This window comes from Nothobranchius furzeri, chromosome 1 (assembly GCF_043380555.1).
Source record: "Nothobranchius furzeri strain GRZ-AD chromosome 1, NfurGRZ-RIMD1, whole genome shotgun sequence".
In the NCBI taxonomy this organism is placed as follows: Eukaryota; Metazoa; Chordata; class Actinopteri; order Cyprinodontiformes; family Nothobranchiidae; genus Nothobranchius; species Nothobranchius furzeri.
The window spans coordinates 57,008,705-57,025,117 of NC_091741.1; the positions used below are offsets into that span (position 1 = coordinate 57,008,705).

The window sequence follows — 16,413 nt, forward strand, 5'->3', positions numbered from 1 at the left end:
CGATCATTAAAACCTGTTCTCAGTAGAGGTAAAGAATAATTTGTAAGACAATTGTAAATGTTCAGAGATTTGCCTGGCTTAAGATTTTAAAACTATGGATTTGTAGCAAATGTTCACCCTAAACGATAGAACCATTATTTCACTATAATCAGAAAATATCCTTTGATGAACTGATGTCAGAAGTGGGATTCGAACCCACGCCTCCAGAAGAGACTGCGACCTGAACGCAGCGCCTTGGACCACTCGGCCATTCTGACTCTTAAGTTCATTGTTATCACAATGTACTTTGTTCGTCATTAAAACCTGTTCTCAGTAGAGGTACAGAATAATTTGTAAAACGATCGTATACGTTCACAGATTTGCCTTGCTTAATATTTTTAAACTACGGATTTGTAGCAAATTGTGACCCTAAACGATAGAGCCATTCTTTCACTATAATCAGAAGAGGTCTTTTGATGAACTAATGTCAGAAGTGGGATTCGAACCCACGCCTCCAGAAGAGACTGCGACCTAAACGCAGCGCCTTGGACCGCTCGGCCATTCTGACTCTTGAGTTCATTGTTATTACAATGTACTTTGTTCGTCATTAAAACCTGTTCTCAGTAGAGGTACAGAATTATTTGTAAAACGATCGTAAACGTTCACAGATTTGCCTTGCTTAAGATTTTTAAACTATGGATTTGTAGCAAATTGTGACCCTAAACGATAGAGCCATTCTTTCACTATAATCAGAATATGTCTTTTGATGAACAGATGTCAGAAGTGGGATTCGAACCCACGCCTCCAGAAGAGACTGCGACCTGAACGCAGCGCCTTGGACCGCTCGGCCATTCTGACTGTCAAGTTCACTGTTATTACAATGTACTTTGTTCGTCATTAAAACCTGTTCTCAGTAGAGGTACATAATAATTTGTTAGACGATCGTAAACGTTCACAGATTTGCCTTGCATAAGATTTTTAAACTACGGATTAGTAGCAAATTGTGACCCTAAATGATAGAGCCATTCTTTCACTATAATCAGAAGAGGTCTTTTGATGAACAGATGTCAGAAGTGGGATTCGAACCCACGCCTCCAGAAGAGACTACGACCTGAACGCAGCGCCTTAGACCGCTCGGCCATTCTGACTGTCAAGTTCACTGTTATTACAATGTACTTTGTCGATCATTAAAACCTGTTCTCAGTAGAGGTAAAGAATAATTTGTAAGACAATTGTAAATGTTCAGAGATTTGCCTGGCTTAAGATTTTAAAACTATGGATTTGTAGCAAATTTTCACCCTAAACGATAGAACCATTATTTCACTATAATCAGAAAATATCCTTTGATGAACTGATGTCAGAAGTGGGATTCGAACCCACGCCTCCAGAAGAAACTGTGACCTGAACGCAGCGCCTTGGACCACTCGGCCATTCTGACTCTTAAGTTCATTGTTATCACAATGTACTTTGTTCGTCATTAAAACCTGTTCTCAGTAGAGTTACAGAATAATTTGTAAAACGATCGTATACGTTCACAGATTTGCCTTGCTTAATATTTTTAAACTACGGATTTGTAGCAAATTGTGACCCTAAACGATAGAGCCATTCTTTCACTATAATCAGAAGAGGTCTTTTGATGAACTAATGTCAGAAGTGGGATTCGAACCCACGCCTCCAGAAGAGACTGCGACCTAAACGCAGCGCCTTGGACCGCTCGGCCATTCTGACTCTTGAGTTCATTGTTATTACAATGTACTTTGTTCGTCATTAAAACCTGTTCTCAGTAGAGGTACAGAATTATTTGTAAAACGATCGTAAACTTTCACAGATTTGCCTTGCTAAAGATTTTTAAACTACGGATTCGTAGTAAAGTGTGAGACTAAATGATAGAGCCATCCTTTTACTATAATCAGAATATGTCTTTTGATGAACAGATGTCAGAAGTGGGATCCGAACCCACGCCTCCAGAAGAGACTGCGACCTGAATGCAGCGCCTTGGACCGCTCAGCCATTCTGACTGTCAAGTTCACTGTTATTACAATGTACTTTGTTCGTCATTAAAACCTGTTCTCCGTAGAGGTAGAGAATTATTTGTAAAACGATCGTAAACGTTCACAGATTTGCCTTGCTTAAGATTTTTAAACTATGGATTTGTAGCAAATTGTGACCCTAAACGATAGAGCCATTCTTTAACTATTATCAGAAAACATCCTTTGATGAACAGATGTCAGAAGTGGGATTCGAACCCACGCCTCTAGAAGAGACTGCGACCTGAACGCAGCGCCTTGGACCGCTCGGCCATTCTGACTGTCAAGTTCCTTGTAATTACAATGTACTTTGTTGATCGTTAAAACCTGTTCTCAGTAGATGTACATAATAATTTTTTAGACGATCGTAAACGTTCACAGATTTGCCTTGCATAAGATTTTTAAACTACGGATTAGTAGCAAATTGTGACCCTAAATGATAGAGCCATTCTTTCACTATAATCAGAAGAGGTCTTTTGATGAACAGATGTCAGAAGTGGGATTCGAACCCACGCCTCCAGAAGAGACTGCGACCTGAACACAGCGCCTTGGACCGCTCAGCCATTCTGACTGTCAAGTTCACTGTTATTACAATGTACTTTGTTTGTCATTAAAACCTGTTCTCAGTAGCGGTACAGAAAAATTTTGTAAGACAATCGTAAACATTCACAGATTTCCCTTGCTTAAGATTTTTAAAGTTCGGATTCGTATCAAATTGTAACCCTAAACGATAGAGCCATTCTTTCACTATAATCAGAATATGTCTTTTGATGAACAGATGTCAGAAGTGGGATTTGAACCCACGCCTCCAGAAGAAACTGTGACCTGAACGTAACGCCTTGGACCGCTGGGCCATTCTGACCCCCAAGTTCATTGTTATGACAATGTACTTTGTTCGTCATTAAAACCTGTTCTCAGTAGAAGTACAGAATAATTTGTAAAACGATCGTAAACGTTCACAGATTCGCCTTGCTTAATATTTTTAAACTACGGATTTGTAGCAAATTGTGACCCTAAACGATAGAGCCATTCTTTCACTATAATCAGAAGAGGTCTTTTGATGAACTAATGTCAGAAGTGGGATTCGAACCCACGCCTCCAGAAGAGACTGCAAACTAAACGCAGCGCCTTGGACCGCTCGGCCATTCTGACTCTTAAGTTCATTTTTATTACAATGTACTTTGTTCGTCATTAAAACCTGTTCTCAGTAGAGGTACAGAATTATTTGTAAAACGATCGTAAACGTTCACAGATTTGCCTTGCTTAAGATTTTTAAACTATGGATTTGTAGCAAATTGTGACCCTAAACGATAGAGCCATTCTTTCACTATAATCAGAATATGTCTTAACATGAACAGATGTCAGAAGTGGGATTCGAACCCACGCCTCCAGAAGAGACTGCGACCTGAACGCAGCGCCTTGGACCGCTCGGCCATTCTGACTGTCAAGTTCACTGTTATCACAATGTACTTTGTTCGTCATTAAAACCTGTTCTCAGTAGAGGTACATAATAATTTGTTAGACGATCGTAAACGTTCACAGATTTGCCTTGCATAAGATTTTTAAACTACGGATTAGTAGCAAATTGTGACCCTAAATGATAGAGCCATTCTTTCACTATAATCAGAAGAGGTCTTTTGATGAACAGATGTCATAAGTGAGATTCGATCCCACGCCTCCAGAAGAGACTGCGACCTGAACGCAGCGCCTTGGACCGCTCGGCCATTCTGACTGTCAAGTTCACTGTTATTACAATGTTCTTTGTCGATCATTAAAACCTGTTCTCAGTAGAGGTAAAGAATAATTTGTAAGACAATTGTAAATGTTCAGAGATTTGCCTGGCTTAAGATTTTAAAACTATGGATTTGTAGCAAATTTTCACCCTAAACGATAGAACCATTATTTCACTATAATCAGAAAATATCCATTGATGAACTGATGTCAGAAGTGGGATTCGAACCCACGCCTCCAGAAGAGACTGCGACCTGAACGCAGCGCCTTGGACCACTCGGCCATTCTGACTCTTAAGTTCATTGTTATCACAATGTACTTTGTTCGTCATTAAAACCTGTTCTCAGTAGAGGTACAGAATAATTTGTAAAACGATCGTATACGTTCACAGATTTGCCTTGCTTAATATTTTTAAACTACGGATTTGTAGCAAATTGTGACCCTAAACGATAGAGCCATTCTTTCACTATAATGAGAAGAGGTCTTTTGATGAACTAATGTCAGAAGTGGGATTCGAACCCACGCCTCCAGAAGAGACTGCGACCTAAACGCAGCGCCTTGGACCGCTCGGCCATTCTGACTCTTGAGTTCATTGTTATTACAATGTACTTTGTTCGTCATTAAAACCTGTTCTCAGTAGAGGTACAGAATTATTTGTAAAACGATCGTAAACGTTCACAGATTTGCCTTGCTTAAGATTTTTAAACTATGGATTTGTAGCAAATTGTGACCCTAAACGATAGAGCCATTCTTTCACTATAATCAGAATATGTCTTTTGATGAACAGATGTCAGAAGTGGGATTCGAACCCACGCCTCCAGAAGAGACTGCGACCTGAACGCAGCGCCTTGGACCGCTCGGCCATTCTGACTGTCAAGTTCACTGTTATTACAATGTACTTTGTTCGTCATTAAAACCTGTTCTCAGTAGAGGTACATAATAATTTGTTAGACGATCGTAAACGTTCACAGATTTGCCTTGCATAAGATTTTTAAACTACGGATTAGTAGCAAATTTTGACCCTAAATGATAGAGCCATTCTTTCACTATAATCAGAAGAGGTCTTTTGATGAACAGATGTCAGAAGTGGGATTCGAACCCACGCCTCCAGAAGAGACTACGACCTGAACGCAGCGCCTTAGACCGCTCGGCCATTCTGACTGTCAAGTTCACTGTTATTACAATGTACTTTGTCGATCATTAAAACCTGTTCTCAGTAGAGGTAAAGAATAATTTGTAAGACAATTGTAAATGTTCAGAGATTTGCCTGGCTTAAGATTTTAAAACTATGGATTTGTAGCAAATTTTCACCCTAAACGATAGAACCATTATTTCACTATAATCAGAAAATATCCTTTGATGAACTGATGTCAGAAGTGGGATTCGAACCCACGCCTCCAGAAGAAACTGTGACCTGAACGCAGCGCCTTGGACCACTCGGCCATTCTGACTCTTAAGTTCATTGTTATCACAATGTACTTTGTTCGTCATTAAAACCTGTTCTCAGTAGAGGTACAGAATAATTTGTAAAACGATCGTATAAGTTCACAGATTTGCCTTGCTTAATATTTTTAAACTACGGATTTGTAGCAAATTGTGACCCTAAACGATAGAGCCATTCTTTCACTATAATCAGAAGAGGTCTTTTGATGAACTAATGTCAGAAGTGGGATTCGAACCCACGCCTCCAGAAGAGACTGCGACCTAAACGCAGCGCCTTGGACCGCTCGGCCATTCTGACTCTTGAGTTCATTGTTATTACAATGTACTTTGTTCGTCATTAAAACCTGTTCTCAGTAGAGGTACAGAATTATTTGTAAAACGATCGTAAACTTTCACAGATTTGCCTTGCTTATGATTTTTAAACTATGGATTTGTAGCAAATTGTGACCCTAAACGATAGAGCCATTCTTTCACTATAATCAGAAAACGTCATTTGATGAAGAGATGTGAGAAGTGGGATTCGAACCCAAGCCTCCAGAAGAGACTGTGACCTGAACGCAGCGCCTTGGACCGCTCGGGCATTCTGACTCTCAAGTTCAATTTTATTACAATGTACTTTGTTGATCGTTAAAACATGTTCACAGTAGAGGTACATTATAATTTGTATGACGATCGTAAACGTTCACAGATTTGCCTTGCTAAAGATTTTTAAACTACGGATTCGTAGCAAAGTGTGAGCCTAAATGATAGAGCCATCCTTTTACTATAATCAGAATATGCCTTTTGATGAACAGATGTCAGAAGTGGGATACGAACCCACGCCTCCAGAAGAGACTGCGACCTGAACGCAGCGTCTTGGACCGCTCAGCCATTCTGACTGTCAAGTTCACTGTTATTACAATGTACTTTGTTCGTCATTAAAACCTGTTCTCCGTAGAGGTAGAGAATTATTTGTAAAACGATCGTAAACGTTCACAGATTTGCCTTGCTTAAGATTTTTAAACTATGGATTTGTAGCAAATTGTGACCCTAAACGATAGAGCCATTCTTTAACTATTATCAGAAAACATCCTTTGATGAACAGATGTCAGAAGTGGGATTCGAACCCACGCCTCCAGAAGAGACTGCGACCTGAACGCAGCGCCTTGGACCGCTCGGCCATTCTGACTGTCAAGTTCCTTGTTATTACAATGTACTTTGTTGATCGTTAAAACCTGTTCTCAGTAGATGTACATAATAATTTTTTAGACGATCGTAAACGTTCACAGATTTGCCTTGCATAAGATTTTTAAACTACGGATTAGTAGCAAATTGTTACCCTAAATGATAGAGCCATTCTTTCACTATAATCAGAAGAGGTCTTTTGATGAACAGATGTCAGAAGTGGGATTCGAACCCACGCCTCCAGAAGAGACTGCGACCTAAACGCAGCGCCTTGGACCGCTCAGCCATTCTGACTGTCAAGTTCACTGTTATTACAATGTACTTTGTTCGTCATTAAAACCTGTTCTCAGTAGCGGTACAGAAAAATTTGTAAGACAATCGTAAACATTCACAGATTTCCCTTGCTTAAGATTTTTAAAGTTTGGATTCGTATCAAATTGTAACCCTAAACGATTGAGCCATTCTTTCACTATAATCATAATATGTCTTTTGATGAACAGATGTCAGAAGTGGGATTTGAACCCACGCCTCCAGAAGAAACTGTGACCTGAACGTAACGCCTTGGACCGCTGGGCCATTCTGACCCTCAAGTTCATTGTTATGACAATGTACTTTGTTCGTCATTAAAACCTGTTCTCAGTAGAAGTACAGAATAATTTGTAAAACGATCGTAAATGTTCACAGATTTGCCTTGCTTAATATTTTTAAACTACGGATTTGTAGCAAATTGTGACCCTAAACGATAGAGCCATTCTTTCACTATAATCAGAAGAGGTCTTTTGATGAACTAATGTCAGAAGTGGGATTCGAACCCACGCCTCCAGAAGAGACTGCGACCTAAACGCAGCGCCTTGGACCGCTCGGCCATTCTGACTCTTAAGTTCATTATTATTACAATGTACTTTGTTCGTCATTAAAACCTGTTCTCAGTAGAGGTACAGAATTATTTGTAAAACGATCGTAAACGTTCACAGATTTGCCTTGCTTAAGATTTTTAAACTATGGATTTGTAGCAAATTGTGACCCTAAACGATAGAGCCATTCTTTCACTATAATCAGAATATGTCTTAACATGAACAGATGTCAGAAGTGGGATTCGAACCCACGCCTCCAGAAGAGACTGCGACCTGAACGCAGCGCCTTGGACCGCTCGGCCATTCTGACTGTCAAGTTCACTGTTATCACAATGTACTTTGTTCGTCATTAAAACCTGTTCTCAGTAGAGGTACATAATAATTTGTTAGACGATCGTAAACGTTCACAGATTTGCCTTGCATAAGATTTTTAAACTACGGATTAGTAGCAAATTGTGACCCTAAATGATAGAGCCATTCTTTCACTATAATCAGAAGAGGTCTTTTGATGAACAGATGTCAGAAGTGAGATTCGATCCCACGCCTCCAGAAGAGACTGCGACCTGAACGCAGCGCCTTGGACCGCTCGGCCATTCTGACTGTCAAGTTCACTGTTGTTACAATGTTCTTTGTAGATCATTAAAACCTGTTCTCAGTAGAGGTAAAGAATAATTTGTAAGACAATTGTAAATGTTCAGAGATTTGCCTGGCTTAAGATTTTAAAACTATGGATTTGTAGCAAATTTTCACCCTAAACGATAGAACCATTATTTCACTATAATCAGAAAATATCCTTTGATGAACTGATGTCAGAAGTGGGATTCGAACCCACGCCTCCAGAAGAGACTGCGACCTGAACGCAGCGCCTTGGACCACTCGGCCATTCTGACTCTTAAGTTCATTGTTATCACAATGTACTTTGTTCGTCATTAAAACCTGTTCTCAGTAGAGGTACAAAATAATTTGTAAAACGATCGTATACGTTCACAGATTTGCCTTGCTTAATATTTTTAAACTACGGATTTGTAGCAAATTGTGACCCTAAACGATAGAGCCATTCTTTCACTATAATCAGAAGAGGTCTTTTGATGAACTAATGTCAGAAGTGGGATTCGAACCCACGCCTCCAGAAGAGACTGCGACCTAAACGCAGCGCCTTGGACCGCTCGGCCATTCTGACTCTTGAGTTCATTGTTATTACAATGTACTTTGTTCGTCATTAAAACCTGTTCTCAGTTGAGGTACAGAATTATTTGTAAAACGATCGTAAACGTTCACAGATTTGCCTTGCTTAAGATTTTTAAACTATGGATTTGTAGCAAATTGTGACCCTAAACGATAGAGCCATTCTTTCACTATAATCAGAATATGTCTTTTGATGAACAGATGTCAGAAGTGGGATTCGAACCCACGCCTCCAGAAGAGACTGCGACCTGAACGCAGCGCCTTGGACCGCTCGGCCATTCTGACTGTCAAGTTCACTGTTATTACAATGTACTTTGTTCGTCATTAAAACCTGTTCTCAGTAGAGGTACATAATAATTTGTTAGACGATCGTAAACGTTCACAGATTTGCCTTGCATAAGATTTTTAAACTACGGATTAGTAGCAAATTGTGACCCTAAATGATAGAGCCATTCTTTCACTATAATCAGAAGAGGTCTTTTGATGAACAGATGTCAGAAGTGGGATTCGAACCCACGCCTCCAGAAGAGACTGCGACCTGAACGCAGCGCCTTAGACCGCTCGGCCATTCTGACTGTCAAGTTCACTGTTATTACAATGTACTTTGTCGATCATTAAAACCTGTTCTCAGTAGAGGTAAAGAATAATTTGTAAGACAATTGTAAATGTTCAGAGATTTGCCTGGCTTAAGATTTTAAAACTATGGATTTGTAGCAAATTTTCACCCTAAACGATAGAACCATTATTTCACTATAATCAGAAAATATCCTTTGATGAACTGATGTCAGAAGTGGGATTCGAACCCACGCCTCCAGAAGAGACTGCGACCTGAACGCAGCGCCTTGGACCGCTCGGCCATTCTGACTGTCAAGTTCACTGTTATCACAATGTACTTTGTCGACCATTAAAACCTGTTCTCAGTAGAGGTAAAGAATAATTTGTAAGACAATTGTAAATGTGCTCCTCCTTGAACCGTCACCTTATCGTGGTGGAGGAGTTTGAGTGCCCTAATGATCCTAGGAGCTATGTTGTCTGGGGCACTTAGTGCCCCTGGTAGGGTCTCCCATGACAAATTGGTCTTAGGTGAAGGATGAGACAAAGAACGGTTCAAAGGATCTTTCATGGCGGTGAAAACGAAGAGTCGGAGTACCCGGCCCGGAGGGTTACCGGGGTCCCACCCTGGAGCCAGGCCTGGGGTTGGGGCCCGTGAGCGAGCGCCTGGTGGCCGGGCTTTCGCCCATGGGGCCCGGCCGGGCCCAGCCCGAACCGGATACATGGGCTCGTCCAACTGTGGACCCACCACCCACAGGAGGAACATGAAGGGTCCGGTGCAATGTGAATCGGGTGGCAGACCAAGGCGGGAGCCTTGGCGGTCCAATCCCCGGACAAGAAAACTAGTTTTTGGGACATGGAACGTCACCTCGCTGGCGGGGAAGGAGCCGGAGCTTGTGGCAGAGGTTGAGCGGTACCGGCTAGATATAGTCGGACTCACCTCGACACATTGCATTGGCTCTGGAACCCGAGACCTGGAGAGGGGTTGGACACTCTACTTTGCTGGAGTTGCTCCGGGTGAGAGGCGGAGGGCTGGGGTTGGCTTTTTGTTAGCCCCGAGACTCTCTGCCTGTGTGTTGGGGTTTACCCCGGGGGACAAGAGGGTAGCGTCCTTGCGCCTTCGGGTCGGGGAACGGGTCCTGACTGTTGTTTGTGCTTATGGGCCAAATATCAGTTCAGAGTACCCACCCTTTTTGGAGTCCCTGGGACGAGTGCTAGATAGTGCTCCATCAGGGGACTCCATTGTCCTGCTGGGGGACTTCAATGCTCACGTGGGCAATGACAGCTTGACCTGGAGGGGTGTGATTGGGAGGAACGGCCCACCTGATCAGAACTCGAGCGGTGTTTTGTTATTGGACTTCTGTGCAAGCCGCAGTTTGGCCATAACGAACACCATGTTCGAACATAAGGATGCCCATCGGTACACTTGGTACCAGGGCAGCCTAGGTCACAGGTCGATGATAGATTTTGTAGTCGTATCATCTGACCTGCGGCCGTATGTTTTGGACACCCGAGTGAAGAGAGGGGCGGAGCTGTCAACTGATCACCACCTGGTGGTGAGTTGGATCAGATGGCAAGGGAACATGCCGCGTAGACCTGGCAGACCCAAACGCATAGTGAGGGTCTGCTGGGAATGCCTGGCAGAAGAACCTGTCAAGACGGTCTTCAACTCCCACCTCCGGCAGAGCTTTGACCACGTCCCGAGAGCAGTGGGGGACATTGAGTCCGAGTGGGCCTTGTTCCACTCTGTGATTGTCGAGGCGGCTGTTGCTAGCTGTGGTCGTAAGGTGGCCGGTGCCAGTCGTGGTGGCAACCCCCGTACCCGCTGGTGGACACCAGAGGTTCGGGGAGCCGTCAGGCTGAAGAAGGAGGCCTACAGGGCGTGGCTGGTCTGTGGGTCTCCGGAGGCAGCGGACAGGTACCGGATAGCCAAGCGGGGTGCAGCAGTGGCAGTTGCCGAGGCAAAATCTCGGGCGTGGGAGGAGTTTGGTGAGGCCATGGAGAAAGACTATCGATCGGCTCCAAAGAGGTTCTGGCAAACTGTCCGGCGCCTCAGGAGAGGAAGGCAGCAACTCGCTCACACTGTTTACAGTGGGGATGGGGAGCTGCTGACGTCAACTGAGGCTATAGTCGGACGGTGGAAGGAATACTTTGAGGAGCTCCTCAATCCCACCAATGCGCATTCCGAGGAGGAACCAGAGCTGGGAGGCCTGGGGATGGACTGTCCGATCTCGGGGGCAGAAGTTGCTGAGGTAGTCAAACAACTACACAGCGGCGGAGCCCCGGGGGCGGATGAGGTTCGTCCTGGGTATCTCAAGGCTATGGATGTTGTAGGGCTGTCATGGTTGACACGTCTCTACAACATTGCGTGGTCATCGGGGGCAGTTCCTAGGGAGTGGCAGACCAGGGTGGTGGTCCCCATCTTTAAGAAGGGTGACCTGAGGGTGTGTTCCAACTATAGGGGGATCACACTCCTCAGCCTCCCTGGAAAGGTCTACTCCAAGGTACTGGAGAGGAGGGTCCGATCGATAGTTGAATCTCAGATAGAGGAGGAGCAATGTGGTTTTCGTCCTGGCCGTGGAACTGTGGACCAGCTCTATACCCTTGCAAGGGTGATGGAGGGGGCATGGGAGTTTGCCCAACCAATCCACATGTGCTTTGTGGATTTGGAGAAGGCTTATGACCGTGTCCCCAGGGGCACCCTGTGGGGGACGCTCCAGGAGTATGGGGTGGGTGGCTTTCTGTTAAGGGCCATTCAGTCCCTTTACCAGAGGAGCGTGAGTTTGGTCCGCATAGCCGGTAGTAAGTCGGACCTGTTCCCAGTGAGGGTTGGACTCCGCCAGGGTTGCCCTTTGTCACCGGTTCTGTTCATCACTTTTATGGACAGAATTTCTAGACGCAGCCGTGGTGTGGAGTGTGTCGAGTTTGGTGGCAGGAGAATCTCGTCTCTGCTTTTTGCGGATGATGTGGTCCTCCTAGCTTCATCCAGCTCTGACCTTCAGCTCTTGCTGGGTAGGTTCGCGGCCGAATGTGAAGCGGCTGGGATGAGGATCAGCACCTCCAAATCTGAGACCATGGTTCTCGACCGGAAAAGGGTGGCTTGCCACCTCCGGGTCGGGGGAGAGGTCCTACCTCAAGTGGAGGAGTTTAAGTATCTCGGGGTCTTGTTCACGAGTGAGGGTAGGAGGGATCGGGAGATCGACAGGCGGATTGGTTCGGCGTCTGCAGTGATGCGGACGCTGAGCCGATCTGTCGTGGGGAAGAGGGAGCTGAGCCAGAAAGCCAGGCTCTCGATTTACCGGTCGATCTACGTCCCAATCCTCACCTATGGTCATGAGCTTTGGGTAATGACCGAAAGAACGAGATCGCGGATACAAGCGGCCGAAATGAGTTTCCTTTGTAGGGTGGCCGGGCTCAGCCTTAGAGATAGGGTGAGGAGCTCGGACATTCGGGAGGGACTCGGAGTAGAAACGCTGCTCCTCCGGATCGAAAGGAGCCAGTTGAGGTGGTTTGGGCATCTGGTCAGGATGCCTCCTGGACGCCTCCCCGGGGAGGTGTTTCGGGCATGTCCTGCCGGCAGAAGGCCCCCGGGTCGACCCAGGACACGTTGGAGAAGTTATATCTCCAATCTGGTCCGGGAACGCCTTGGGGTCCTGCCGGAGGAGCTGGTGGACAAGGCCGGGGAGAGGACGGCCTGGAGCTCCCTAGATGATATGCTGCCCCCGCGACCAGGACCCGGATAAGCGGAGGAAGACGACGACGACGACGACGACGAATTGTAAATGTTCAGAGATTTGCCTGGCTTAAGATTTTAAAACTATGGATTTGTAGCAAATTTTCACCCTAAACGATAGAACCATTATTTCACTATAATCAGAAAATATCCTTTGATGAACTGATGTCAGAAGTGGGATTCGAACCCACGCCTCCAGAAGAGACTGCGACCTGAACGCAGCGCCTTGGACCGCTCACCCATTCTGACTCTCAAGTTCATTGTTATTACAATGTACTTTGTTGATCGTTAAAACATGTTCACAGTAGAGGTACATAATAATTTGTAAGACGATCGTAAACGTTCACAGATTTGCCTTGCTAAAGATTTTTAAACTACGGATTCGTAGCAAAGTGTGAGCCTAAACGATAGAGCCATCCTTTTACTATAATCAGAAAATGTCTTTGGATGAACAGATGTCAGAAGTGGGATTCGAACCCACGCCTCCAGAAGAGACTGCGACCTGAACGCAGCGCCTTAGACCGCTCGGCCATTCTGACTGTCAAGTTCACTGTTATTACAATGTACTTTGTTCGTCATTAAAACCTGTTCTCAGTAGCGGTACAGAAAAATTTGTAAGACAATCGTTAACATTCACAGATTTGCCTTGCTTAAGATTTTTAAACTTCGGATTCGTATTAAATTGTAACCCTAAACGATAGAGCCATTCTTTCACTATAATCAGAATATGTCTTTTGATGAACAGATGTCAGAAGTGGGATTTGAACCCACACCTCCAGAAGAAACTGTGACCTGAACGTAACGCCTTGGACCGCTGGGCCATTCTGACCCTCAAGTTCATTGTTATGACAATGTACTTTGTTCGTCATTAAAACCTGTTCTCAGTAGAAGTACAGAATAATTTGTAAAACGATCGTATACGTTCACAGATTTGCCTTGCTTAATATTTTTAAACTACGGATTTGTAGCAAATTGTGACCCTAAACGATAGAGCCATTCTTTCACTATAATCAGAAAACATCCTTTGATGAACAGATGTCAGAAGTGGGATTCGAACCCACGCCTCCAGAAGAGACTGCGACCTGAACGCAGCGCCTTGGACCGCTCGGCCATTCTGACTGTCAAGTTCACTGTTATTACAATGTACTTTGTCCGTCATTAAAACCTGTTCTCAGTAGAGGTACAGAATAATTTGTAAAACGATCGTATACGTTCACAGATTTGCCTTGCTAAAGATTTTTAAACTACGGATTCGTAGCAAAGTGTGAGCCTAAACGATAGAGCCATCCTTTTACTATAATCAGAATATGTCTTTGGATGAACAGATGTCAGAAGTGGGATTCGAACCCACGCCTCCAGAAGAGACTGCGACCTGAACGCAGCGCCTTAGACCGCTCGGCCATTCTGACTGTCAAGTTCACTGTTATTACAATGTACTTTGTTCGTCATTAAAACCTGTTCTCAGTAGAGGTACAGAAAAATTTGTAAGACAATCGTAGACAGTCACAGATTTGCCTTGCTTAAGATTTTTAAACTTCGGATTCGTATCAAATTGTAACCCTAAACTATAGAGCCATTCTTTCACTATAATCAGAATATGTCTTTTGATGAACAGATGTCAGAAGTGGGATTTGAACCCACGCCTCCAGAAGAAACTGTGACCTGAACGTAACGCCTTGGACCGCTGGGCCATTCTGACCCTCAAGTTCATTGTTATGACAATGTACTTTGTTCGTCATTAAAACCTGTTCTCAGTAGAAGTACAGAATAATTTGTAAAACGATCGTATACGTTCACAGATTTGCCTGGCTTAAGATTTTAAAACTATGGATTTGTAGCAAATTTTCACCCTAAACGATAGAACCATTATTTCACTATAATCAGAAAATATCCTTTGATGAACTGATGTCAGAAGTGGGATTCGAACCCACGCCTCCAGAAGAGACTGCGACCTAAACGCAGCGCCTTGGACCGCTCGGCCATTCTGACTGTCAAGTTCATTGTTATTACAATGTACTTTGTTCGTCATTAAAACCTGTTCTCAGTAGAGGTACAGAATTATTTGTAAAACGATCGTAAACGTTCACAGATTTGCCTTGCTTAAGATTTTTAAACCATGGATTTGTAGCAAATTGTGCCCCTAAACGATAGAGCCATTCTTTCACTATAATCAGAATATGTCTTAACATGAACAGATGTCAGAAGTGGGATTCGAACCCACGCCTCCAGAAGAGACTGCGACCTGAACGCAGCGCCTTGGACCGCTCGGCCATTCTGACTGTCAAGTTCACTGTTATTACAATGTACTTTGTTCGTCATTAAAACCTGTTCTCAGTAGAGGTACATAATAATTTGTTAGACGATCGTAAACGTTCACAGATTTGCCTTGCATAAGATTTTTAAACTACGGATTAGTAGCAAATTGTGACCCTAAATGATAGAGCCATTCTTTCACTATAATCAGAAGAGGTCTTTTGATGAACAGATGTCAGAAGTGGGATTCGAAACCACGCCTCCAGAAGAGACTGCGACCTGAACGCAGCGCCTTGGACCGCTCGGCCATTCTGACCGTCAAGTTCACTGTTATTACAATGTACTTTGTTCGTCATTAAAACCTGTTCTCAGTAGAGGTACATAATAATTTGTTAGACGATCGTAAACGTTCACAGATTTGCCTTGCATAAGATTTTTAAACTACGGATTAGTAGCAAATTGTGACCCTAAATGATAGAGCCATTCTTTCACTATAATCAGAAGAGGTCTTTTGATGAACAGATGTCAGAAGTGGGATTCGAACCCACACCTCCAGAAGAGACTGCGACCTGAACGCAGCGCCTTGGACCGCTCGGCCATTCTGACTGTCAAGTTCACTGTTATTACAATGTACTTTGTTCGTCATTAAAACCTGTTCTCAGTAGAGGTACATAATAATTTGTTAGACGATCGTAAACGTTCACAGATTTGCCTTGCATAAGATTTTTAAACTACGGATTAGTAGCAAATTGTGACCCTAAATGATAGAGCCATTCTTTCACTATAATCAGAAGAGGTCTTTTGATGAACAGATGTCAGAAGTGGGATTCGAACCCACGCCTCCAGAAGAGACTGCGACCTGAACGCAGCGCCTTGGACCGCTCGGCCATTCTGACTGTCAAGTTCACTGTTATCACAATGTACTTTGTTCGTCATTAAAACCTGTTCTCAATAGAGGTACATAATAATTTGTTAGACGATCGTAAACGTTCACAGATTTGCCTTGCATAAGATTTTTAAACTACGGATTAGTAGCAAATTGTGACCCTAAATGATAGAGCCATTCTTTCACTATAATCAGAAGAGGTCTTTTGATGAACAGATGTCAGAAGTGGGATTCGAACCCACGCCTCCAGAAGAGACTGCGACCTAAACGCAGCGCCTTGGACCGCTCGGCCATTCTGACTGTCAAGTTCACTGTTATTACAATGTTCTTTGTCGATCATTAAAACCTGTTCTCAGTAGAGGTAAAGAATAATTTGTAAGACAATTGTAAATGTTCAGAGATTTGCCTGGCTTAAGATTTTAAAACTAAGGATTTGTAGCAAATTTTCACCCTAAACGATAGAACCATTATTTCACTATAATCAGAAAATATCCTTTGATGAACTGATGTCAGAAGTGGGATTCGAACCCACGCCTCCAGAAGAGACTGCGACCTGAACGCAGCGCCTTGGACCACTCGGCCATTCTGACTCTTAAGTTCATTGTT

The 16,413-nt window shown here is 43.7% G+C and overlaps 1 protein-coding gene and 32 non-coding genes across 33 annotated transcripts in view; 1 reads left to right on the forward strand and 32 right to left on the reverse strand.

Annotated features, from left to right (window-relative positions):
- The window catches only part of mapk11 (mitogen-activated protein kinase 11), a 183,631-nt gene that overhangs the window by 80,835 nt on the left and 86,383 nt on the right, over window positions 1-16,413 (forward strand). The window lies entirely within an intron of this gene.
- On the reverse strand, window positions 175-257 carry trnal-cag (transfer RNA leucine (anticodon CAG)). The gene has a single exon. It is a non-coding gene; the product is annotated as a tRNA-Leu (tRNA).
- Window positions 465-547, reverse strand: trnal-uag (transfer RNA leucine (anticodon UAG)). The gene has a single exon. It is a non-coding gene; the product is annotated as a tRNA-Leu (tRNA).
- trnal-cag (transfer RNA leucine (anticodon CAG)) lies at window positions 755-837 on the reverse strand. The gene has a single exon. It is a non-coding gene; the product is annotated as a tRNA-Leu (tRNA).
- Window positions 1,045-1,127, reverse strand: trnal-cag (transfer RNA leucine (anticodon CAG)). Its single transcript has one exon. It is a non-coding gene; the product is annotated as a tRNA-Leu (tRNA).
- On the reverse strand, window positions 1,625-1,707 carry trnal-uag (transfer RNA leucine (anticodon UAG)). The gene has a single exon. It is a non-coding gene; the product is annotated as a tRNA-Leu (tRNA).
- trnal-cag (transfer RNA leucine (anticodon CAG)) lies at window positions 2,205-2,287 on the reverse strand. The gene has a single exon. It is a non-coding gene; the product is annotated as a tRNA-Leu (tRNA).
- trnal-cag (transfer RNA leucine (anticodon CAG)) lies at window positions 2,495-2,577 on the reverse strand. The gene has a single exon. It is a non-coding gene; the product is annotated as a tRNA-Leu (tRNA).
- On the reverse strand, window positions 3,076-3,158 carry trnal-uag (transfer RNA leucine (anticodon UAG)). Its single transcript has one exon. It is a non-coding gene; the product is annotated as a tRNA-Leu (tRNA).
- Window positions 3,366-3,448, reverse strand: trnal-cag (transfer RNA leucine (anticodon CAG)). The gene has a single exon. It is a non-coding gene; the product is annotated as a tRNA-Leu (tRNA).
- On the reverse strand, window positions 3,946-4,028 carry trnal-cag (transfer RNA leucine (anticodon CAG)). The gene has a single exon. It is a non-coding gene; the product is annotated as a tRNA-Leu (tRNA).
- trnal-uag (transfer RNA leucine (anticodon UAG)) lies at window positions 4,236-4,318 on the reverse strand. The gene has a single exon. It is a non-coding gene; the product is annotated as a tRNA-Leu (tRNA).
- On the reverse strand, window positions 4,526-4,608 carry trnal-cag (transfer RNA leucine (anticodon CAG)). Its single transcript has one exon. It is a non-coding gene; the product is annotated as a tRNA-Leu (tRNA).
- trnal-cag (transfer RNA leucine (anticodon CAG)) lies at window positions 4,816-4,898 on the reverse strand. The gene has a single exon. It is a non-coding gene; the product is annotated as a tRNA-Leu (tRNA).
- On the reverse strand, window positions 5,396-5,478 carry trnal-uag (transfer RNA leucine (anticodon UAG)). Its single transcript has one exon. It is a non-coding gene; the product is annotated as a tRNA-Leu (tRNA).
- Window positions 6,266-6,348, reverse strand: trnal-cag (transfer RNA leucine (anticodon CAG)). The gene has a single exon. It is a non-coding gene; the product is annotated as a tRNA-Leu (tRNA).
- On the reverse strand, window positions 6,556-6,638 carry trnal-uag (transfer RNA leucine (anticodon UAG)). The gene has a single exon. It is a non-coding gene; the product is annotated as a tRNA-Leu (tRNA).
- Window positions 7,136-7,218, reverse strand: trnal-uag (transfer RNA leucine (anticodon UAG)). The gene has a single exon. It is a non-coding gene; the product is annotated as a tRNA-Leu (tRNA).
- Window positions 7,426-7,508, reverse strand: trnal-cag (transfer RNA leucine (anticodon CAG)). The gene has a single exon. It is a non-coding gene; the product is annotated as a tRNA-Leu (tRNA).
- On the reverse strand, window positions 8,006-8,088 carry trnal-cag (transfer RNA leucine (anticodon CAG)). Its single transcript has one exon. It is a non-coding gene; the product is annotated as a tRNA-Leu (tRNA).
- Window positions 8,296-8,378, reverse strand: trnal-uag (transfer RNA leucine (anticodon UAG)). Its single transcript has one exon. It is a non-coding gene; the product is annotated as a tRNA-Leu (tRNA).
- trnal-cag (transfer RNA leucine (anticodon CAG)) lies at window positions 8,586-8,668 on the reverse strand. Its single transcript has one exon. It is a non-coding gene; the product is annotated as a tRNA-Leu (tRNA).
- On the reverse strand, window positions 8,876-8,958 carry trnal-cag (transfer RNA leucine (anticodon CAG)). The gene has a single exon. It is a non-coding gene; the product is annotated as a tRNA-Leu (tRNA).
- trnal-cag (transfer RNA leucine (anticodon CAG)) lies at window positions 9,166-9,248 on the reverse strand. The gene has a single exon. It is a non-coding gene; the product is annotated as a tRNA-Leu (tRNA).
- trnal-cag (transfer RNA leucine (anticodon CAG)) lies at window positions 13,125-13,207 on the reverse strand. The gene has a single exon. It is a non-coding gene; the product is annotated as a tRNA-Leu (tRNA).
- On the reverse strand, window positions 13,705-13,787 carry trnal-cag (transfer RNA leucine (anticodon CAG)). The gene has a single exon. It is a non-coding gene; the product is annotated as a tRNA-Leu (tRNA).
- On the reverse strand, window positions 13,995-14,077 carry trnal-cag (transfer RNA leucine (anticodon CAG)). Its single transcript has one exon. It is a non-coding gene; the product is annotated as a tRNA-Leu (tRNA).
- Window positions 14,575-14,657, reverse strand: trnal-uag (transfer RNA leucine (anticodon UAG)). The gene has a single exon. It is a non-coding gene; the product is annotated as a tRNA-Leu (tRNA).
- Window positions 14,865-14,947, reverse strand: trnal-cag (transfer RNA leucine (anticodon CAG)). The gene has a single exon. It is a non-coding gene; the product is annotated as a tRNA-Leu (tRNA).
- On the reverse strand, window positions 15,445-15,527 carry trnal-cag (transfer RNA leucine (anticodon CAG)). Its single transcript has one exon. It is a non-coding gene; the product is annotated as a tRNA-Leu (tRNA).
- trnal-cag (transfer RNA leucine (anticodon CAG)) lies at window positions 15,735-15,817 on the reverse strand. Its single transcript has one exon. It is a non-coding gene; the product is annotated as a tRNA-Leu (tRNA).
- trnal-uag (transfer RNA leucine (anticodon UAG)) lies at window positions 16,025-16,107 on the reverse strand. Its single transcript has one exon. It is a non-coding gene; the product is annotated as a tRNA-Leu (tRNA).
- Window positions 16,315-16,397, reverse strand: trnal-cag (transfer RNA leucine (anticodon CAG)). The gene has a single exon. It is a non-coding gene; the product is annotated as a tRNA-Leu (tRNA).